Genomic DNA, 25,048 nt, shown 5'->3' with positions numbered 1-25,048 from the left:
GAAAATCTATGGCAATTCTAAAAATATTTAGAATTATTAACCAGTGAAAATGCCCCCAAATTGGAAAAGGTCCCTGCATGGTCTTTTAACTGGATTAATGCTGAGTTTCATCTCTAGTTAGGGTATAAATTGTGAACTATGACTTACAGAGCCTTGAAGGCTCTGTACATCTAGCTTTATTCGAGCCCTAAAATCTTAGACATACAGACTCAATCCAGTATTTCAGTCTTTCAGTAACAGAAGACAAATATCTATTTTGTTAAAAAAATATTGATAGGGTTTTTCCCCTCCATTTTTGATGCAATTTAGTAGCAGAAAAAATGACTTCTGGAAACACGAAGGATCAGGAGGTACCATTAATCTGCCTACCACGGAGACAATAATTGCATTTGCCATGTCTGTCTGACAATTATTTGGATCTCTTCAGTCTATTATGACTTGTAACTTTTCAAGAAACTCGAATAGTAACTTATGGTTAATTTTGGTCAATTTCAGTTCCTGGTTTATACTGGTCAATTGTAGTTCTTCTCATAATACTTTCCCATACATATTGCATAACCTTGCAATGTGCATTTAGTATTGGAACAAGTGGTAAATAGCTTTCTGGGGCCAAGATAAACACAAGTGGCCCTTTTCATCTAAATTCATGTAATCTATGCTACAATTCCTTATTTTTATCAGAATTACAGCTATCTTCTCATTGTTGGAAGTCCTTTTCCCGTCTGACTAAAATAGTCTTGCAGTGGATTCCAAGGGCTACCAGCCTTTCCAACTAGAAATTAAGAATCTGTTTCACATAGGAGAAAATTTTAAAATATGATTGCATATGACTAGGTAAAATTCAACCACAGAAAAGGTCTGAGAGTGTTCTAAGTTCATACCTCAAGTAGATTATTGACATAGGGATGATCTATAATTAAAAAGAAAATAAGCTGGGCACTTGTGGCTCATGCCGTAATTCTAGCTACTCCGTAGACTGAGATGTGAACATCATGGCTCAAAGCCAGCCAGGGTAGGAAAACCCATGAGACTCTTATCTCCAATAAACACCATAAAACCAGAAGGGGTAGAGCTAGCCTTGAGGTGAAAGTACAGTGTCCAGGCCCTGAGTTCAAGCCCCAAGACCACCATCACCAGCAACAACAAAGTGAAAAAATACTAATCTCAATAAAAGCTGCAGTGGGAGAAGAATCTGATTCCCATCATTAACACCATACTAAACTCAAATGTCCAGTTTTCAGCAGCAAAAACAAAGCATAAGAAGGAGGAGTAAAATATAACATATAAATTGTCTCTGGAAAGCTGACATAGCAGATATACTAGACAAAACTTTAAATAACTACCTTAAAAATGCACAAAGAATGAAAGTAAGATATGGTGGGAGTCAAGAAGATGATTCATAAACAAAAAGGAAATATCAATAAAGATAACCTAAAACAAAGAACAAAGGAAATCCTGAACCCAAGGCAGTACAGCAACTGAAATGAAGACATTCCCCGCAGGTATTCAGAGACAGAACAAAGAATCAGTAAACTGGAAAAACGAAAAGTATCAAGTATGAGGAACAGAATCCAAAAAGAGACTGAAAAAAAAAATGAAGAGAGCCTAATAGGACTGTGGCAATATCTCAAGAAGAGATAAAAAGAGAATATTTGCAAGGATAATGTTTTAAAAGCTTCAAGTTTGTTGAAAACATGGACGTAAAGATCCAAGTTCAATGCACACTGTCAGCCAGCTTCTACATGACTCTAAGGAAATACTTAAGGCTATTGGTATTTAAAGGCAAACATATTTATGTTTGGCTTATAGTTTTGGAAGTTTCTGTCCGAATTTGGTGTCTTCATTGCTTTGGGACTCTGGTTCAAGGAACATATATCGTATCTCGATCGTGTGGGGAGAAAACAACGCGTATCACAAGCCACAAGGTAGAGGAAGAGGCAATCCCATTTCTGGGTATGATCCAAAAGCTAACTTTCCATAGATTCCCACCTCCAAAGCATCCCTGACATCCTAACAGCGCCACTGGAGGAACCAGTCTGTTAGCACATCAATCTTTCTGGAGTCACTTGACACCAAATTATAGAACACACCAAGTAGGATGAACTCAGATTCATACAAAAACATCTTTATTAAGTTGCATAAGAAAAAGAGTCTTGGATTGAGAGATAGCTGTCAGACACAAAACAATGTTAAGATTATTAAATTTTTGGCATGAGAAATAAAAGTTGCTAATTTTTTCCCCAGAAACTTTAAATTCTAAAGGAGAATATATTCAAACTATTGAAAAAAATAACCCAAACTCTCATATATGCCTCCAAATAGTTCCAATAGAAGGGTTGTAACTTTAAGATCTTAAAGGTTATATCCCCACCATCATAATCACACATACACAAAAATACTATATCCAAAAGAAATAAAGGATTTAAATAGTTCAGTAAACAAAATAAGCTAAACATAAAAGGAGATGGTGATGCAATAATTGTATTAAAATACAAACAGCTCTAAGTCAGATAGAAAAGTATAGCCAATTCATGGAAATACATTTCTCTCTTTTTTGTTTTGTTGTTGTTCATGGGGTTTGAACCCTGGGCCTGGGTGCTCTCCCTGAGCTCTTCAGCTCAAGTATAGCACTCTACTACACTGAGCCTTAGTGTCACTTTCTGCTTTCTGTTTTTATTGGAAAAAAGAGTCTCATAGACTTTTGTGGCCCAGCTGACTTTGAACAGTGATCTTAAGCCCTCAGCCTCCTGAGTATTGTAGCCATTGGCACTTGGCTTAGAAATAAATTCCTCCTTACTAAGAATTTCTTTTATTTTCGCCTGTTGTGGGGCTTGAACTCAGGACCTGAGCACTGCCCTTGGGCTTTCTTAAGGCTAGATCTCTACCACTTGAGCCACAATGCCATTTCCACCTTTTTTCTATGTATGTGGTACCGAGGAATTGGATCTGGGTCTTTGTGCATGCTAGGCAAGCAATCTACCACTAGGCCAAACTTCTGGCCCCATAAGATTTTTTTTAAATAGATTAATCTCTCCAGCCAGAAACAGAGTGGCATAGTGTTCTAAAGAGGTACACTAAAGGCATGTGCTGTCTAAAATGTCTTTAGACTCAAAGATGTAAAAGAATTAAATGGAGTAGGATGGAAAAGAGTGATTTATACAAATGAAGAACCATAAGAGAGCAGGGATGGCCATACTGGTATCATACAAACTAGTTCTAAAGGAAAAAACACATCATGGGAGACAAATAATAGTTCAATACAGAAAGATGAAATAACAATTATAAACATTTATATATCTAGGAGTAAACCATAAAACATAAAAGTTAAAATTCCCAGAACTGATGGGAGAAGTAAACAATTCTACAGAAATGTTCAGAAACTTCATTACTAAGTTCCATCTCTCTCAATAGTGCATAGCACCATCCATCAGAGGGTAAGTCATGAAACAGGGGACTAGTTAACTAGATTTGAAAACATCCACATGTACAAGACACTATTAAACAAAAAGAAACATATACAGTCTTCTTAAAAGAACTTAAAATATTTTTTTAGGATAGACCATAAGTTAGACCAAAAATGTAGTCTTAAGAGATTTAAGAAGGTAGAGATCATATATCCTCTCTTACCATAAAGCAATGAAGTTAGAAACTGATAACAGAATTAACACTGTCTAACCAAATGAGATGGTAAATGCCTGTAATCCGAGCTACTCAAGGGATAAATCAAATGTGGTGAAAGACTATATATTTCTACCAACGGAGAATAGACAGATTATGGTTACCACTTTGGTAACCTTATCCAAGAAGCTGAGTATGGTTTGTGCATCTGTAATTCAACTACCCTGGAAAGATGAAGTATAGATATGAGAATTATGCTCTAAGAATAGACTCTTTTCTCCCTGCAAAAAAAAATGTGACACCCTAGTTGAAAAACAAAGGTAAAAGGAGCCAGAGGAGTGGATCAAGCAGTAGACTATTTGCCTAGCAAGTACAAGGCCTTGAGTTCAAAACCCCATGAGTCTCCATAATATTCACAACATTTTAGCAATTAAATAACACAAATAACACATTCCCTTTTGTGTGTGTGTGTGTGTGTGTTTGTGCATCTGTTTTCAGTTCTAAGTATTGATTTTGCATATCCAAAGCCTGTGTTCCACCACTTAGCAATACACTCCAGCCTTAAATAACAGTCAACTACCAGGATATCAAAGAACAACTTAAAAGTAAAAACACTGAACATGCTGGGACGAGTAAGAAAGAATTTACAAATTAAAAGCTATATGCAGAAAAAAAAAAAATCCCGGGCTGGGAGTTTGGCCTAGTGGTAGAGTGCTTGCCTAGCATGCACGAAGAACCGGATTCGATTCCTCAGTACCACATACATAGAAAAAAAAAAAAGCCAGAAGTGGTGCTGAGGCTCAAGTGGTAGAGCTCTGGCCTTGAGAAAATCTGAGGTTCCCATGGGGAGTGTTGGTAGAAGGCTTTGAAACAAGCAGCCACACATTGCTAGCATCATCCTGTGGCTCCAGACTGAGCACAATGGCATGTCTGTAGCTCATGCAGGTATACAGATCAGTGGGAGAAAGACAGTATATTGCAGGTAGCTGTCCCACGGGGAGGTAGGCAGCAGCAGGAGGCAGTTGTGTTAGGAGGAAGTGTGGATAGATCGCATTGGGAAAACAACAACAACAAAAAACGAACCAGGGGTAGAGAACTAGAAATCACAAACGCAACTATGTTGATTCTGTTAGGAGAAAGTTAAATTTGCATTCAAAATGGATAACTGGCTAACAGCTGGGTTTCATCCTAGGGCTAGGTGCCAGGTCACCTACAAATGACTTCCCTGGGTGGATTGGAATTCCATATGATATGGTGGCTCTGATCCAAAAGTCATTGTCCCTAGAGAGAATGAGCCAGGTGGAAACTGGCTTTTGTGTTCTAGCCTTACAAGGGTTTCTTCATTTGCTTCTATTTATTGAGCAGTTGCAATGACCTACATTCAGTCTATGGGCGAGAGAGTCTACATTCTGATAGGAGAATGTCAGGATTCTAACACTGTGAAACTAGAAATGTGATTGGGAAGCTTTTGAGAATGTACAGTTAATAGTTTGTCTTTATCTTCTTTTTATTGTTATTATAAATGTGATATACAGAAGGGATACAATTACATAAGTCAGATAATGAGTATACAGTGTCACATCTTCTCCACATTTTTCCATCCCTGACCCCTCAATCCCCCAAAGTTGTATAGTTCATGTCAAGTATAGTGTTTAATATTACTGCTGCATTGTTTGATAATTTCTGTGTTCTCTCTAATCCTCCTAAAACAGATAAGCTTACATACAAGACAAAAGGTACCGAAGTCAAAACAGTAACAAAGGAGAAAAAACAAAAAGCAAAATAATAAAAACACCTAATTTCCATTTCTTGGAGTTCATTTTGATAGACATTTTATTCGCACATAGCTATTAAGTCTTTGTGCTCCTTTCCTAAGAATATCTTCCTTGGGTCTCATTGTGTGAATGTGTAGAGCCTTGTATAATTTATCATGTCTGAATGTAATGTTTTTGTCTTTTATTATCCAGTGTGCTTACTGGTAGATTTATAGGCACATTCTTCTTATAATACTTTCTTCTTCCTTTCTCTGTTTTAGTTCAATCATGTTTTATTTTCTCTTTTCTTTTCTTTCTTTTGTCAGTTCTAGGGCTTGAATTTAGGGGCCTGAGTGCTGTCACAGTTGAGTCTTAAAAGAAAAAGAGATAAAATAATTACGTACACCTGTAATCCTAGCTACTCAGGAGGCTGAGATCTGGGTATCATGGTTCCAAGCCAGCTCTGGCACAAAAGTCCCTGAGATGCTTATCTCCAAATAACCACCAGAAAACCAGAAGTGACATTTGACTCAGGGGGTAGAATGGTAGCCTGCCAATAGATATTGGCAGTAACAGAAGTCCTATGTTTATTAGGAGGTAGAGATTTAGGGCTCATAGTTCAAAGCTAGCCCAGGCCTAAAAGACTATGAGATTCCTATCTCCAGTTAACCAGCAAAATGCCAGAAGTGGAGGTGTGGCTCGTGTGGTAAAGCACTAGCATTGAGTAAAAAAGCGAAATGAGATCAAGAGGCTCTTATTTTAAGCCCCAGTATAAACACACACACACACACACACACACACACACACACACACACACACACACACACACACACGGCTTTCAAAGGGTTGTGCACTGGGTTATCTAGAGGCAAGGCAAACTTCTGTTTATCTCTCTCAGGCTAATTTCACCAGAAGGTTAACTGTGATGGGAGGAATTAGTGAGAGCTCGGGTTCAAAGGAGTCATGTGGTCCTGCTGTCTTTCATAGTGCTCATAGGTGATTGCCGTGAGTGATAAAGATTTGCAAAAAATTTAAGGCCTCCTCCAGTCCTTCCAGCAGAGACTTAAGAGGTGACTGTATGAAGAAGAGATCACAAAGTCTCTGAGAGAAAACACTGCACTGTTCGGAGACACAGGTGACCTGTAATATGGACCTATGTGTAGGAATTTATCAAGGCAACCACAAATACATAAACTTGTTGAGGCTAATGCTCCCATTCTCACCCAAGAGAAAACCTGCTTTCAGTCTATTGAAAGTGCTTTTGTAACGCATTCTTAAAGTCTTCTTGCTGTCATGAATTAATCTAAAGCAGGAGAGAACCCTGGTATATCTGCCTTCATTTTGTGTCTGGTATTGCTCTAAACTATTTTTGTCTATAATCATTTTGCAATTACTTTGGTTCCAGGAAAGACAGGAGTGATCCATAACATATATGTGTAAGGGACAAGAACTACCTCCAGTGACTAGCCTAGCTTTGCAGGACAGACCATTCTCAAATGAGGACAATCACCTGTAATAATCAGGTCGCCTCCTGAGGTAGCAGGAATCATCTCATGGGAACACACTGTTCCCCTCCAGTGATGACAGTGATGATAATTTCTCTAGACTCTTTGGAAAAACTGAACTGAGAAAAGAATAAACCAGGCCATACCTGTAAATATTACTCTTAAACTACACACACCGTTAGCCTCTTTTTCCTACTTCTATTTAAATCTGATGCTCATATCTGCATTCCAAAGATGACTGAAAATGAAGTCCACCTGTGTCTATGTCACCTGATAAGTTTATTTTATTCTGTCTTTAATTATGTCTCAATTTGGTGTGTAGGGCCGAAGTAGCCAGACCAGATACTTTCCATTCTTAGTTAACTCTCCTGTCATTATCATTACATTTTGTACCTTTCCTTCATTCTTCTCTTCCCGGATGCAAAGACGCAGAGAGATGACTGCACCATATCCATGGCATACAGCCCCATTTCCACGGCATATCTCCCAAGCATCCTTATCACAAGGGAAAGTGACTTGGCAGGACATAAACAATGGTCATCTTGTTCCTCCTCCTAAGCAGATGAATGATGGGCAATCCAGGAAGAGATCACAGTAATGAAGCATGAATCAGCAGTCTTTTCAGGAAAGTCAATGATTGCTGTTTCTTTATTAACAGAGAGCAATGACTTAGGAAAGCAAGGGACGTTGACAGTAAGTACAATTTATATCCTCAGAAATGGAAGAAGATAGTTCAGCCATAATGAAATCAACCTGATGATATTGGAAATTAAATTACAATTGTCATCATTAAAAAAAATAAACTTAGTAGTGGACTGGGAGTTTGGCCTAGTGGTAGAGTGCCTGCCTAGAATGCACAAAGACCCTGGTTCAATTCCTTGGTACCACTTATATAGAAAAAGCTGTAAGTGATGCTATGGCTCAAGTGGTAGAGCTCTAGCCTTGAGAAAGCCAAGGACAGTGCTCAAGCCCTGAGTTCAAGCCCCAGGACTGGCAAAAAGGAAAGAAGAAGAACGCTTAGTAGTGACGCTGAACAGAAGAAAGGTCACAGTTCACAAGAAGCTAGTGAAATGGTATGTCTATATTAAGCCCAGAGATGGTCTTTCTATCGTCATCGTCATCATCATCATCATCATCATCATCATCATCATCATCATCATCTTTTTTTCTCTTGTTCTTTCATTTCTTTTTTGAAACAGAGTCTTACTATGCAGCCCAGGCTGGCCTTTAACTTGAGACATTCCCATCTCAGCCTCTCTGGTGCTGAGATTATAGATATATACTAACAACATCTAGCTGAAATGTTATAAATTTAAAATAACGATAGAAGAAGCCTATATTGCTTGAGAGCACAGACTCTGAATACAATTATTTGGGTTTAGATGTGAAATGTGCCATACTAACATTTTTTGGCTTATATTGAGCTGTTTTTACTGAGCTCCAAATACACCTTCTCATACCCTTCTTGTGAAGCTGGAGCTAGCACTTTGTAAACATTATGTCTCAATTTCCCATTGGTTTCCTGTAGATTCATATTACTGAAGACACAAAAGCACAGCCATTAAGAGGCAGGAGGCAGAAATAAATGTAAAAATAAGATATAGAAAATTACCAAAAATCCTTGAAGATTATGAAAAGATTTAATTAAAAGAAAAATAGAGATTTTCATGAAGTCAGCTCTGGTGGCTCACACCTATAATTCTAGTTATGATAGTGAGATCTGAGGATCACGATTCCAAGCCAGCCTGGGCAGGAAAGTCTGTGAGACCCTTATCTCTAATAAATCACAGAAAAAAGAAAAACAGAAGTGGTTCTGTGGCTCAAGTGGTAAAATGCTAGCCTTGAGCAAAGTGGAGACCTGGGAGAGCACCCAGGTTCAAGGACCATGACTGGAAAAAAGGAAAGAAAGAAAAGAAAGAAAAGGAAGAAAATGTTCATGAATATAAAGTTGCAATATAAAGAAGTCATTAGTTCTTTCAGAAGCAATAAAGTCAAAGCAATCCCACAAAATTCCCGGATCCTTTTTTCTTTTGTAAATTTTAATTTATTATCTGTGCTTGTACTGGACCTCAAGCTCAAGGCCTCATATTCTTATTTAGCGTTCTTACTCAAGGCTAATGCTTTACCACTTAAGCCACCCCTTTACTTCTGGCTTTTTGCTGTTTAACTGGTGATGAGAGTCCCATTGATTTGTCTGCTTTAAACTTAGATCCTCAAATCTCATCTCATGGTTAGTTAGGGAGAAACTGGAGTATTAAAAGTTATTCTTTGTACAGGAAAGAAGAAAACGAAGGAATGGAAAATAAAAATGACTAAAGTCTGCTACATGGAAATGCTTTTGTAATAATTTGAAGGTCTTCATAGTACTTCCTGAACTGAAAGCAAACCTTTTTGCCTACTAAGACTTGATGTGAAAAAGAATCCCTTATTCCTATTGTACAAAACATGGAATTCTTAATTATATTGAGGTGCATGTGAGTGAATTGAGCCTGATGATTCAAGGAGATGAAATTATTTGGATAAAATATTCCCAAGTTGTGAATGATCCTGAAAAGGATGGACATAAATGCCATCTTTCTGACCCAGTAGTAACATAGAAGTCACTTAACAAAAAATTATAGAAGACTACAAACTAACCTGGAGAAGTGCCATGAATGTGTTATTTCTAAAAACTACCAAGCAACCAGAAATATCTGCAGTCATCAGAAGGGACTGGTTATAGACACATTTATGGTTTTACTTTTGGGGACAATTTTCTTTTTAACAAAAGGTTTGTATTAGTTTGTCAGTGTTGTTAGGAAAAAACAAATTTATCTTATCCACAGCAGCCTATGTTATTCTTTTAAGTGAAAGAAAAATCTGGTTTCCAAGGTGCTATATTTTTCATTTTTTAACTACTAATGAGGAAAAGAATCTTTCCATCTGTTTTATCTTTGTATTTGTTGAGGAAGATTATAGTAGGTGCAGAAGAAAGACAACACAAATACCTTGAAAAAGAATAGAAACAAACTGAGCTGTGTGGAAAAGTAAAGACAGCTTGATAACAGAGGAGAAACTGGCAGAAATACTGTTTTGAATACATAGACAAATTTATGCATCTGTATACACATGTGCATTTATAATATGGCTCCATATTTCTTCCTAGTTATTCCCTAGTACTAACTAAATTATGCATAAATTTTACTTTATACTGACAACAACTGGATTTTTTTGGTTTCCTCATTTTTCTGTTAAGAAATCAGAAGCTCATGGGGCCGGGAGTTTGGCCTAGTGGTTAAAGTGCTTGCCTAGCATGCATGAAGACCCGGGTTCGATTCCTCGGTACCACATACATAGGAAAAAGTCAGAAGTGGTGGTGAGGCTCAAGTGGTAGAGCTCTAGCCTTGAGAAAGTCCAAGGACAGTGCTCAGGCCCTGACCTCAAGCCCAGGACTGGCAAAAAAAAAAAAAAAAAAAGAAATCAGAAGCTCAAAAACATCTAAGTTACAAGACCTCAAAGGACAATAGTAGTTGTGTGTGTCGTGTGTGTGTGTGTGTGTGTGTGTGTGTGTGTGTGTGTATGTATTACTGTATCCATTACACTAATACATCTTTGGGCTACTCCAATTTTGCCTCATGCAGAGAATTGGTGCTTAGAAAATATTGAGATAGATTATGAGAAGTATATAAAAATGGAATCCTCCCAATGCTGGTAAGATTCCCCAGGATGAGATCCATGCTAGTGATCCATTTTCTGGTACTAAGTGCATTTGGTTTTAGTTTATCTTAACAGAATTGCTGTTTGTTTTTAGCTAACCATCTATGATATTACTGTATTTCCCATACAATAAATTATTCACCCATATGTGTCTCGTGATTAGCTTCAGCAGAGTATTTGGTCCTTTCGTCCAATCATTTTATTTTATCTGTAAAGATTAAATTAATCATCTATACTAGCAGTGAATAAATGAATTAGTTTTTTTCATCTGGAGCACAGAAGGAGAAATTTCAGGCCAAGAAATACATTTTGCTTGACTAGTGTTCCATGTTGCTTTTTATAATTTGTATTCTCTGTCACATTTAGTGTCTTTGGCCAAAGAAAGTGGAAATACAAAATTGTCTGACCTTTGACTGACAGCACTTTGGGAAGAAAACAGCTAGACGATGGTGATTAATTAAGATACAATTTCATTATAGTCGTACTACTTTAAGTTCCCATTGTTTAATTTCCACAACAATTTGATAGGCTAGGTAGTCTTGGTTCCTTATTTTACAGATAAGCAAAGAAGTCAAACAGCAATTCAGAACCTGTAACTTCCTTCATATTTACATTTAGCTTTTAGGCTTTGGGAAAGCTTGCCCAGAATTCTTTATTTAAAATTATTATCCAATATTTTTCCTAATGCTTTTTATTTTTTATTTAGTTTTTATCTTATGCGGTTGTACAAAAGAATTTCAGTTCACCCTATCAGTTTATATGTAAAATGCATATTGATTATTTTCACCTTTTCTGTTGTTCTCTCTAATTTCTCCCAACAACATGTATTTTTAATAAAATATGGTCAAAATGGCCATTGTATGTTTTCTCAAAAATGAAGAAATAACGGATCATAAATATCAATCATATTAGAGAACTAATCATTGTGGTGGGTTTTCCACCATGGTTTTGATGAGTATGATGATGAGAGAGAGAAACGAGAGAGGGAGCAAGGGAGGGGAAGATAAAAAGGAGATGAGGGAGCCATGAAGAGGCCGGGGAGTGGAAGGGATATACTTCATGGATAACATTAACAGCAACTTATAGCTCATAACTGGAAAAGAGCTACATTGAGCCTCCCCAGTGATGTCTTGGATAAGAGTCTCAAGGATTTCGGGTGATGAATTGAGATCTTCAGATCTCATCCTGGTGATTATCTAGGATTATAGGCATGAGTCACCAATTCCGAACACAAGTCCTACTGTCAACTCTTCAGTAGTCTACAGTGTGATCAGAAGTCTGTCTCGAATTTTATGACTTCATCTCTATCCTCTGTCCCTTTCTTTTTTTCCCCTGACTTTACAATTTCATTGCTTTGCCTGGTCTTCCCCAGAGACTGCAGTGGGATAATCAAAGCAGAAGAGGCATAAGCCAGACAGTTTTGTAATGATTTGTACTACTTATAAACTCATTTCTCTAAGGAAGATGATTTTAATGAATTGTTGCCATAAGGGTTTGGGATTATGTGTGATTTTTTAATTATTCTAACTACCCAGATCATTTTTTAGCATGAAATCAAGGCTTGCCTGTGTGGCTTGAATTATTTAGATTAGGTTCCTGATGTGCTGAGTAATTAAAAAGCACAATTGATCTTTTGGTCCCTAACTGCATATGCACTGATCTTCTGTTAGGGATCTTCTTACATCTACTGTACACTGGCAATTTTAATGCAAAAATATTGTCACTTTTCTTTTCCATCAATATCAGTTGCATTTATTTATTTGATATTTTCTATGGGTCAGAATCTATTTGCATTGACCAAACTGAAGCCCACCTTTTAAAATACCAGACTGTAACTCTTGTTTTGACTAGTTTTTTGCTTTCAACTGATCATGACTTTTTGAGAGGATTTACCTAGGTCTACTTTTTGGCTTTCAACTGATCATGACTTTTTAAAAGGATTTCCCTAGGTCTACTAGATTTTTCCATCTTATTTAAGTATGTTTTTCAAAGTAGTCCTTCATAATAGCTTGGATTTGTTGGTGATTTGGTATAGTGTTCCTATTGACATCTCTTATTTTGTTGATTTGAGTATCTTCTCTTCATCAGTTTCACTAGTGATCTGTCAATTACATTTATTTATTTTTCAAAGAGCTAGCTTTTTGTTTCATTGATTTATGTAGTATGAATTGTTATCAATTTCTTTAATTCCTACCTTAATCTTTACCATCTCTATCTAGTTGTTTCAAGTTTGCGTTGTTACTGTTTTTCTAGAAGCACTATTGCATCATGAAGTTATTTATTTGTAGCTGTTTCTGTTTTGTGTACTTTCTTAGAGCTATGAAATTTCTTGCAACTGCCTTTTCTTTTTCTTTTTGCTAGTCCTGGGGCTTGAACTCAGGGCCTAGGGATTGTCCTTGAGTACTCTACCACTCGAGCTACACCACCAGTTCCTCCAACAGCTTTTTCTGTATTTCCAAGCTTGTGATATCATGTATCTTCATTTCCATAGAACTGCAAGAACTTTCTGATTTTGGCCTTTATTTCTGTAGTGACTCACCTGTTGTTTAATAGTGTGTTGTTCACTTTCCATGTGTTTGAGTATTTTCTTCAGTATGTTTTGTTGTTTAGAACTAGTTTAATTCTGTTGTGGTCAGATAGGATACAAGGCGTTACTTCAGTCCTTGCTCAAGCTTGTTGTATGTCCTAGGATGTGATCAGTTTTGGAGACTGTTCCATGGGCTGTTGAGAAGAATGTGAAATGTGTGGTTGTGGATGAAATACTCTGTATGAATCTATTAAGTCCATTCAGGTTATTGTGTCATTTAATTCAGAAGCTTCCCTGGTTGACCTGTCCTTTGGTGAGAGTGGAGCGTGAAAGTCTCCTCTTATTATCATATTGGGATGGGTCTGTCATGCTCTGCAAGTCTAAGAGTTTTTGTTAAAATGTATTTATATCCTCCACTTTTGGCACATATATTAAGACCAGTGTTATTTCCCACTTTATGGATCATTCCTTTTATTAATATGTAATGGCCTTTCTTATTTCTTCATACTGATTTTAATGAGATGTCCTTTTTTATCCGATAACAGTTTGGCTACCCTGATCTTCTTGCAAGATGAAAACACATAAAAGATAATTTTCCATCCATTCACTTGGAATATGTGGTTAATTTTGACTGTGAGATGAATTTCTTGGAGACAACAAATAGTTGGCTCTTGTTTTTTGATACAATTTGCTGCTCTATGTCTTTTGGTTGAGGAGTTGAGCTGTTTTCTGTAGTTGTTTCTCTCCTTTTCTTGTGTTTACTAAACTAGTTTTCTAGTGATTTTTACTTAATGTTATATTTGCTTGACTTTCTTTTCTTTGGACTTTCTCTTTAATTGCTGTTTTTTTGTGTTGTTTTAATGTTCATGAACTCTTCGCGTTTGTCATGGAAGCTTTTAGTTTCTCCATTAATTGTGAATATTACCTTCACTGGAGATGCCAGTTTGTGGGGACAATTGTTGTCATTCAGAGCTTAAATTACACCATTCCAGGGTCTCCTTGCATTCATCATTTGTGTTGAAATCTTCAGTATTTCGAATTTTCTTTCTATTGTAATAAAGTTTCCTCTTTGATTTCACTGCATTTAAAATTAATTCCTTTTCATTTCAGTCCAAAATTTTCAAAATGATGTGTCTAGAAGCATTTCTTCTTGGATTTTATCTGCTAGGAGTTCTTATGCCTCTATCAGGTGAATGAGATTCTGTGTCTTAAGACTGGGGAAACTTTCTGTTACTATTTTGTCAAATAGGTTTTCAGTGATTTTTAGTTTTGCATTCTTCTCCCTCATGTAAACTGCTTATGAATAGACTTGATCATTTGCTTGAATATGCCAAATCTTGAGTATTCTGTATTTTTCTATAACTTTGATTTTTATTCTAATTCCTCTGTTTTATCCCCAACCTCTGTTACCCTGTTTTCTACTTACTTTATTTCCTCCACTTTCAACTTTGCTTTTCAATAGAAAAATAGCGCTTTACACACTTCCTAGCTCTTTGTTAATGTCAGCTCTTAGGGAGTTAATTTCAGCTTTCTCTAAGGCATGTAACATTTCTTATTCATGCTTTCTTGGATATCCTGAATTTACTTGATCATTCCTCTTTGTATTTTATTTGTTTTTGGATCTACTCTATTTTTTCAGCCAATTCTCTCATCATTGCTTTGATAGGTTTTTTTCATTCTCCCTTTCTTCTTCTTCTTCTCTTTCACTGGACTCCTTCCCTGAGTTATTGATGGTTTCTGAGAGTAGGATTTTTCTCCATCACTCATAAGTCTTGTGAACTTTGGTTGTGATTTGCTCATCTCGCTGCAGGGCTTGTAGAGGAAATTAAATGTAAGTGTTAGTTTCTGTGGAAATGGGCTATGGTTTTCTTTTTTCTTTTTGCGTGTCCTGGGCCTTAAACTCAGGGCCTGAGCACTGTCCACGGGCTTTCTCAAGGCTGGAACTCTACCATTTGAGCCATAGCATCATTTCTGGCTTTTTTCTATGTATGTGGTATTGAGGAATCGAACCTGGCTCTTCATGCATGCTAGGCAAGCGCTCTACCACTAGGCCAAACTCCCAGCTGGCCTGTGGTTTTCTGGTTTGGGGGATCTAGCTGAGTGCTATCTACAGCAACACTGTGTTCAAGGGTATCATATGTAAGAACCCACAGAAGGCTTCTGTATCCAGGTAGGTAAAAACCATGTTGCTGTGGGCTGTCCTCAACCTTCCACGCCAGGATATTCACCAAATTTCTGAAGCAGGCTGGGCACAGACCCCTCAGTGCTGTGACTGAAGCCATCCCATGAGGTAAAGCATGGATGAGTGGTTTTGGGGGGGGGGGGTTGGCCAGTTGTAGGCTCCAGGTGCTATGGGTGTGGGTGTGGATGCTCTGGCTGGGTTTTGAGGCAGTCTGGGCACAGCCCTCGATGCCATGGATGGGGCTTCTCACACAGGGTGTGCACACACAGGCTTTGTGGGTTTGGCTGGATACAAATCCTCCCACCTCAAAACTGTTGGAGGACAGTGGTATATGGGTCAGTGATTTAAGATCAGGCTTGAGTGGGTGCTGTCCCTCTGGGCTGTGGGCAGCCCTCTGTGGGCTTTTAACATTCCCCTCCTACCCCTTGGCTAGCATTAGAGGTCTTACCAGGTGTTTCTCTGGGTTATAGGCTGCACAATGATCTGGCTAGTGTTAGAGACGCATTGCTACTGTGTAGGCATTAAGGGAACTGCCAAGACCTTTCCTGAAGTTAGGGGCCCCTATGTCTACTAGCATTGTTATGAACCCCCCGAGGCTATTCCCAGAGTTAGGGCACCCACTGAGTCCAATCCAAGAATTAGAATCCCTACCTTTTTCTCAGCACTGATGGATGAGTTCAGAGGTTTGGAAGTCTGAAATTCAGGCCTTTTAGGCCTAGTCTGTGGTTATAGGTAGAGCCTTCTGGAGGTGTGCCATCATTCAGCCTTGAGTGGCTGAGCTCACAGAGGGACTTTAGTTCTGAGCATGACCTTTGGTGTCCATCTCTGTATGAGTTCCTGACTATATCACTTCTTCCATACTTGTCGTAGACTCTTTTGGAAGCCTTAGTCACACTCTTTGTCTTAGGCCTGCAAGAGGTTAAATCCTCAAATATCAACGTGGCAGTCTCGGGTGAGCCCAAAGCTTAATCTGTTTTCCCTGCTTTACCCATGATGCTATCAGCCTGAGGCTGAATTCTTTCTTGTCTGGTGCAGGCTGAGACTGATGCCATCCTTGGGTACTGAGAAGAAAATTTTGTCCCTTCTTCCAAACTCCCACAAGCACCAACTCCTGACATAGTCTGGAGATTATATTTTCACTTTCCTCGTGCAGGCGGAGACTTACATGGTCTGTCAATACTGAGCTCAGAATTTTGTCTATTTATTTCCCCCCCACACACCCCTCCGCCTTCTTATGTCTTATGAGTTCCTCCCCAGCCCTTCCCACCTAGAGGTGGTGTTTGGTATTCATGTGGACTCTGCCTGTGAAATAGTTTTTCTCTGTTGTAGGGCAGCTGTTCTCTTGCTGGGTAACCTGCTCCAAAGGATCTATGTTGAGGGAAGATTGCTGCAGAGAAGCCAGATATTCTGATCAGAGATCTGCAAGAAGCTACAGGCTGTTCATTGCAATGGGCTTCCTGAAGCAGAGATGTGCACCAAATGGTCTGAATGGGGCTCCATTGTGCATACGGCTGCACCATGCAGCCATCTGCACAGAGCTGTGGCCTGGTAAGCCTACGAGTCGTAATTTAAATGCTATAATAAACACCACAGTGAATGTTAATATTGGCTTTGCCTGTCTTCTGGACTTGTATATTTTAAGTTCTTAAGGGTCATACAAAGATCAAATTCTGATTCCACAATTTATTAGAAGTATGATCCTGGATGGGCAAAGTACATAAAGTCTCTAATGCTGAGTTGTCTCAACTGTGAGAGGAAAAGAAAAAAAAAACCAAGTGTTGATCTCAAAGGATTTTCTTGAAAACTGGAAGGCACATAGCAAAGAGTTTGGCGAACATTAAATGTCCAATTCTCTATATTATCACTTGCCTCTGGTAAATCAGCTTCCTTCAGTATCATATCTATAGTGTATAAATAATTTATCTGAGACATGAAGATTTTCAGTTTGGAAATTGCCAAGGCCATTAGATATACACAGACCTCCAGACTTGCTTTTTAATTCGAGGGATTGCTACTTTGCTCTAACCTGTATAATTTCTCTTTCATAATCTTCCAGGTTTCAGTGCTGTTTCTCAAGATGCTTCAGGGACCAGCTGCATAGAACTGTCTTTCACAGCAGAAACACAAGTTCTAAGGCTTTGCTTCAGAGTTACTGGATCAGGTACTCCAAAGACAGAGCCCATCAATCAAGTGCTAGAGAGCTATCAAACATTTTGAACAGGCCACTAGGTGACTGATTCATGCTAATGTTTGACAACTACAAGTAGATGGTGTATCCAGCAAGAAATTATTTTTGATTTTTCTCTGGTTCTGTATTGTTCTATAGTTTTTATGGTGTCTGTGATCATTCATGATGTCATCTCAAGGGCACATTTAAGTCACAAGGGATGGTCCCTGAAAACACTTTTCTTTTCATTGATCTGGGTTGTTAATCAGAGACTCGTTGTTCCCCAAATCTCAATGAGTGGCATTTATGTCATTGCTACTTCCTGGCAGCCATAAACTCAGGAAGTTTCCAAGGATTCAATTGTCATAAAGTTTAAAAGTCTAAGTAGAATCATCTGAAAGCAGGAAGGGAAAATAATAGAATATGGGTTATGAAAGAGAGGGGAAAAAAAGGAGTTAGGAGAGAGGCAAAGAAATGAGCATAATCGGCATTTTAGTGGGAAGGAGTAAACAGTCTGCACTATAATAAATCTCCTAGGCGTTTGATCCCAATAAACCATCTTAATCCTAAGGGCTATTCTGGCAGCATGAGATAACTGCTCTGCAACCAAAATGTATTTAGCATAAAACATACATTCTGATGTTTGCTGTGGGTCTGGTTAAAAAAATTAAATTGAAAATCCAAACTTCTTGGGAGGGAGAGTAGGAAAACAACTTTTCTGTGAGCCATCTACCACCTTCTCATCAAAGCAAACAATAACTGGATGACCACTGGCAGATGTATTCATAAAGGCACTCCTTTGGGGTCCAGTTTTGACTGAACATTGTCTGACTTTCTTGAGCTTAGGAAATTTTCCCTTGTTTGTATGGATGGAGTCTTTCTAGTATGGGTATGACTACAATGACAGACCCATTTCAACAGATTTTGTGTGGTTAAAAATAGCCATGTAATGTCTCAATTTATGATTGATCAGTACAATCCTTTAACTGAAAAATAATGTTTTCAATATTAACCATGACTTTGGAGTGGTCAAATTTCATTTTTCTCTGTTTTCTTTATCAAAGCCCAGTAACTTACCTATTGACATAACATTACCTATCTTAATAACATATAGTTTCCAGATATTGCTACATAGCAATGTTATAAATGTTATAAAAACCTTTATCCTAGGGGACTTCCAGGTTATCAAACTGAAGCTTGTTACCTGCCAAATTAGGAAGTTATAGAATTCAGCTTGTGGATTTAAACAGACAAATGTCATGGCTCCTAAAATATGTTTCACAAATGGTATATTGATAATATCACTGCCTAAATCAGATTTAAATTTAGCACAAAAGATACTGTATTTTATAATCTACTGCTAGTCAAGAACACAGCTTGATTTTTATTTTTATTTTCCAAAGAAGTCTAATGTGTATGTTGAGGGGGGGAGTGCAGGGGTTACGATTTCTAAAATAAGGAAAGAAAGGAAGAGAAATAGAGGTGATAAGAGAAAGAGGAGAGGGAAGAAAGAGAAATATTTAATTATCATTTAATCATTATTTATCTCCACTACATTTACAAAACACTTGGGAGCTTAGGAGCTGCTTTTCTGTAACTGTTCTCCTTTCACACCTTTTCCTTCTTCCTTGGATGAAGAAAAATAACTGTCTTCATCTTCTCATTTCATGTTTGAGACCAGTATAAACCTTTTTTAATATCCATGTATGCACAGAGGCATATTTTTCTGAATAGTGTTTGAATATTGAAAATTACATTATAATTCTGAAAAAGATTTCATTTACCGGTTTTAGTAACACTTCTAACTTTGTTTCTTTTCTGATTCTACACTTTTGTTTCTTTTCTGACCTTATATTTCACACATCTTCTTTCTTAGAAACCTAGTTAACCTTCTTCAATGGTGTTTATATGTGCTTTGTAGGAAATAAATAAAACAAAACTGAAATAAAATGATACAAAAGACTGAGTAGAAATAGAAATCTTATTAATAAACTGAAAACCATTATTATACTTTTCAGTCTTCCCCTCTGGAATCAAGAAGAAAACATTTGTAGTCGTTGAAACTATTTTTTGTAAAACTTAACTATGAGAATAGGAGTGACTGATGCGATAGTCAATATATCACTTTCTCTCTTTCCTTGACTCTTTCCTTCTCATGACAATCTGATGAAGCTTCTAGGTTGAAAAGAGGTTAGTAAGAACAAAGAAAAGAAAATCACATGGTCAATAGACAGCAGAATAGTTACAAATATAATGTGCTTAACGAATATCTCTCTCATGTTGACTTATGCAAATTCAATATGATTGTAGATATTACAAATACAAAAATTGCCAATATATGATTCCTAGAGGTGAAAGTGAACATTTCCTATCTTCTAATTGTGCAAATTAACGTATTTCTTTCCATTTCCTCCTTTGAAGGAGTACACATTCTACATTACATTTTATACATTTGTATATAAGACATATCAGCTATATAGAATCTACAAACTGCTTTTTATTCACTTCCAAAGTGATAGACTATAATTAAATGGAAATAAAGACAAACTTAAAAAATCCCTTTAGTTTTTAGGATATATTATTAAAATGAAGAGTCTACTAAGCAGTTAATGTCCTTTTTCATATTGTCTATAAAAATGGAGCTAGGCCATTAATGGTTCATCAGAAAGAATATTGGATTTAGTTATACAATTCGTAAGACCAATCCTGAGACCTGACAATACTTATTCTATGAATGCTCTTTTTGGTGGATTTAAAACATGATGGAGTACTAAACAAAATAATCTTTCAGTGAGAGACAAGTACTTGATAATACAAGGCCATTAAAATGATAATAAACTCTAAATCTAAATGTTGGATAAATGGGGATTTTTTTCTACTGTTCTTTTTATTCAGAAATATTTGAAAATGTTCATAATAAAAAGTCAAATTAAAAACAAAAACAGCTAGATGCTATTGGCTTTCAGTACTCAGGAAGGAGGCTTAGATCTGAGGATTGTTGCTCAAATCTAGTTTAGCAGACAAAATGTCCAATTAACTAGCAAAAAGTTAAAAATGCAGATGCAGCTCAAGTACTAAAACACCAGCCTTGCATGTAAAAACGGAGTAAGGGTAGGGCCTGAGTTAAAGCCCCAGTAATAGCACACACAGACAAAATAAAATTAAAAAAAACACACAAGCAAAAATTGATACACATTGACAAAGCATTGGAGGATTGCCTAAAGGCATCTTGTTTTCTTGATATTCTATGTAGCCCATGTCACCACTTCAACAATAATAAAGTTACTTCTGAATTCCTGACCTTTTAAAAATTTTACCTAATTCTCACCACCAGACACTGAAATGAAATACACCTAGATTTGAAACTGCTAGTTGCCACAGGACTGCTGACAGCCAGAAACCCAAGGTGTACAGATCTCAGAAACTCAGGCTTCTCATGGCCTCACCCAAGTTGGAGCCCTGAGATCCTCTAGATCTCTATCTAGTGGGAGATAAAGGAAAACTTGGCTAAGGTGGAGAGGGGCAACTTAATCTTAAATCTGAGGGAAAAACAAAAGACTTAGAGAAGTACTCAGAATGTTGATGGACTCTTGTGTTTATTATTGTACTCTGTACTGCTGGTAAGACATGGCCATCGTAGCTAATTATGATTCTGATTTGCTAACAGTATCAACTTGTGGCAATACACAGCATGCCTCAAGATTTATTATACTCTAGGAATTTGCTAAGAATTTTATTTGAATTATTTCATTTACTCTCTCAAGAAACCTACAAGATGGGTATAACTTTAAGTATGAAAGCTGAGACTTTTGTGGGTAAATAAATGATCAAAAATGACAGCACCAGATGTAAGTTGTAGATTTCTGATTCCACACACTAAAATTTTTCCAAGCCCCTTAGTACTCACATTTTTCATTTAACATATCTATATGAACAAAATATAAATTCCCTTGGCTATTCCTAACTTACATGATCTCAAGTTTACACATCTTCAACACAACTCCTCTTTCTGGCTTCTACTGGTTTGATTCTATTCTGCTCTGTGGTTTAAGCCTTTGATGGATTTATTTATTATTCTTGTGATCACATTAATAATTTTCACCTTACTAATTCCAACACCAGACACTAAACTTTAACCCACCTTTACTTGATAATTACATATCTATAAACTATGAGAAATGTTTGCTGGTTAAACCACCAGGACCATAGTACTTGGTGATAACAGATTAAGCAGATGAATACCACATCCTATTGTCCTGCTTATGAATATCACATCTTATCTTTCTGTTCCTTAGCTCCACTACAAATGCTTCTGAAGGAGGCAAAAAGTGACTTACTTTCTCTAGAAACCGGTTTGTGTAATTTAAAGGGTTCTAAAGTAAGATGTACAAGACTAGATTTCAATTCACAACTTGCTACTTACTAGCTATATTATGTTACAGACATCATTTAAGTTCCTTGGGTCTGTTTTCCCTGTAAAACGTACAATCAGAAAATACCCGTCTCTCACCTATTTCACACTAAAAGATAAATTAAACAAAAATATAAAATTCCACTATTTATGCCAACTTACCCTTTTCCTTCCTGCATTTTCCTGGATGGTCCATAAAGCTAGGCCCTACTTTCTAGGATGGCCTTTAAATTTATTTGGAATACTGAAACATTCACTACAGTTTTTCTTAACATATGTCACCTCATTGAAAATATACTATCTTCTGGTCCTGTTTGCTCCATATTCCTATATCCCCAGATCAAGTCATTTTTCCTTCACATTTAACACTTCTGCCTAGAATTCAATCCCTCCACTAATTTTCTCCATCAGTGAGGACAGATCAATTATTACCTTCTTCAAGCATTCTCCTCTTCTCGTACTCAGTGACAAAAATGGCCATGACATTGAGAACTTCTCTAGACTTTGTTCCTTACCTATCTTACCTATCTTTCATTGAGAAGGTTCTAAATGAACACTTTGCTAGTACTATCTTTTACTAATGTATATTTGCAACCAGTGATCGATCAAAATTATAGCTTTGATCCAATATCAATGTGCTGTTTGGAATGGCGTACAGGCTTTACTTCTGCTGTCAAGTAATTTCTTCTAAGGCCTCAAAGATCTTAGCTTGTACTTTTTAACAATTTATTTGTATTCAGTGTAATCTGATTTGATAGATTATAGCTTTCAATTTTTATTATAGCAATTATATAGTAGATGTTCAATAAAAACAGTTATAAAAACAGGTATCACTGTAATAAAGATTTTAATTCTATTGAGATAAATTAGAGGTTTGATAGTCTTAGAGGAAGATCAAAATCCAACTTCAAAAATATTGTCTTGAGTCCGGGAGTTTGGCCTAGTGGTAGACTGCTTGCCTGCCATGCAGAAAACCTGGGTTTGATTCATCGGTGCCACATACATAGAAAAAGCCAGAAGTGGTGCTGAGGCTCAAGTGCTAGAGGCCTAGCCTTGAGAAATTCCAAGGATAGTGCTCAGGCCCTGAGCTCAAGCCCAGGACTGACAAAAACAATAAAATAAATAAAATAAAGTATGTGGATGCTGGGCGCGATGGCTGACATCTGTAATCCTAGCTATTCAGGAGGCCGAGATCTGAGGATCATGGTTCAAAGCCAGCCAGGGCATCAAAGTCCGTGAGACTCTTATCTCCAGTTAACAACTAGAAAAACAGAATTGGTGCTGTGGCTCAAAGGGTAGGCAGTAGCCTTGACTAAAGAACTCAGGGACAGTGCCCAGGCCCAGAGTTCAAGCCCCACAACAGACAAAATAATAAATAAATAAATAAATAAATAAATATTCGGATCTCTACTGATCTACACAAGGGACAACATGGTTTAAATTCCTAAGTTACTTTTGGCATTCACTGAACCAAAGTAACAATAAATTTTAGTATATAGGCTGACACACAACTGTTCAAAAGATGCTTATTGAGATTGGTATATGACTAGAGCAGACCAAGCAACTATGAGACCCACTGTACACATTGTCAGAGTGTCTGAAGTACTAATGTTCGCTGGTTTATTAAGAGTAAATGTATAGAATAGTCCTGGATGATTGGACATGATGACTCCCTTTTGTTTTGGTGGTGGAGATTAGAAGAATTGTGGTTCAGGCCGGCCACAGTGGCTCATGCCTGTAATCCTAGGCACTCAGGAGGCTGAGATCTGAGGACTGAGGTTCAAGGCCAGCCAGGCACTAAAGTTGGTAGAGTGCTTGCCTAGCATGCATGAAGACCCGGGTTTGATTCCTCAGTACACATACATACAAAAAAAATGCCAAAAGTGGTGTAGAGGCTCAAGTGGTAGAGCTCTAGCTTTGAGAAAGTCCAAGGACGGTGTTCAGGTCGTGAGCTCAAGCTCAGGACTGGCAAGAAATTCAGAAAGCATACAGGGGTCTTGAAAGCCAAGGGGTCTTGTAATTTGGGAGGAAAGAGGGTTCCTTTTGAGGTACAAAATACTATTTAAACATTCCTTTATGGGCCTTGCCTTTAAGTAGTCAGTTGAAGTAAAGAGTGTTGCACATTTCTGGTGGAAGACTCAATAGAAACTCGAGAGTCGATGAGTAGATTTGGTATCAAATACAGGGGAATAAAAAGTTACTATTTCAAATGGCAGACTAAAATGATCTGCAGATTTCCAACATGCATTGTCTCTAGATTTTTAGAACATTTGCCTTTTTTTCCTGTAACAATAGACAATGAAAAAGAAAGTATTTGCCACCATTGTTTCAGAATTGTAAGCTATATATTGTAGTCAGTTCTTATATCCATGTTAGTTTATTTAATCCTACAATTAAGAAGTGGGAGATAGTTTAAGACTTACCAAAAGATGCTAGAGTTGCTGAATTTCATTGTCAAGTTGGCACAGGTAATAAAGGTCAAGCCCAGGATAGAGAGTCATACTTTTTATTAAGCCTTTATACCCTCAAACCCATGATCAAATATAAACAAATTGGAATGAAATGGTATCATAATAATGCTTCATCATGGAAAGAAAAAGAAAATTATTTCTGGTTTATTTGTTGTACTAATATATCTAACCAAGGACACTTCAATTTTGATGGAATTTATAGCATTATTTATCACTTGGAAACTTTTATGAATAATTTAACATTGTATCAAGTCCATCCTAAATTTATTTACCCCAACATTTTAGGTACTTGCTTAAAATGCACTAACACACGTATATTTATACTACCAAAGGCTGACATATTTGTTACTTGTATTTATGCTTGCCAGTTATAGTCAGAAAATCATGGGCATGGATTGGCTACATTGCTTGAGAACTACTTAACCCCATTTTATAATTTAGTGTTGAATTTTGAATTCTAATAGGAAGCTGTTACATATGGAATAGCATTAGAACTCAAGAAAAGGTAAAACGAAACAACATTGTTAGTCAAGGATGTTTTGTATATTATTTTTAATTTCTCTGCTCCCAAAACAAGGCTAAATCATTGAGTTATATTCTTATAAACTGTGTCTTCTTTCTTCCTTCCTTCCTTCTCTTCTCTTCCTTTCCTTTCCTTCCCTTCCCCCTTCTTCCTCTTCCTCCTCTTCCTCCTCTTCCTCCTCTTCCTCCTTTTCC

General features: G+C 37.2%; 1 long non-coding RNA gene across 1 annotated transcript in view; it reads left to right on the top strand.

The window, feature by feature from the left end:
• LOC150054756 (uncharacterized) overlaps positions 1-17,473 on the top strand; it is a 54,429-nt gene extending 36,956 nt beyond the window's left edge. The window contains exon 3 of the long non-coding RNA XR_016537653.1: positions 17,339-17,473. This is a non-coding gene — a long non-coding RNA (uncharacterized LOC150054756). The remainder of the gene's footprint in view (positions 1-17,338) is intronic.
• Positions 17,474-25,048: the final 7,575 nt, after the last annotated feature.

This window comes from Megascapheus bottae, chromosome 14, assembly GCF_031878675.1.
Source record: "Megascapheus bottae isolate mThoBot1 chromosome 14, mThoBot2.hap1, whole genome shotgun sequence".
In the NCBI taxonomy this organism is placed as follows: domain Eukaryota; kingdom Metazoa; phylum Chordata; class Mammalia; order Rodentia; family Geomyidae; genus Megascapheus; species Megascapheus bottae.
The sequence above is the reverse complement of the archived record's forward strand: the minus strand, read 5'-3'. Positions and strand labels throughout refer to the sequence as shown.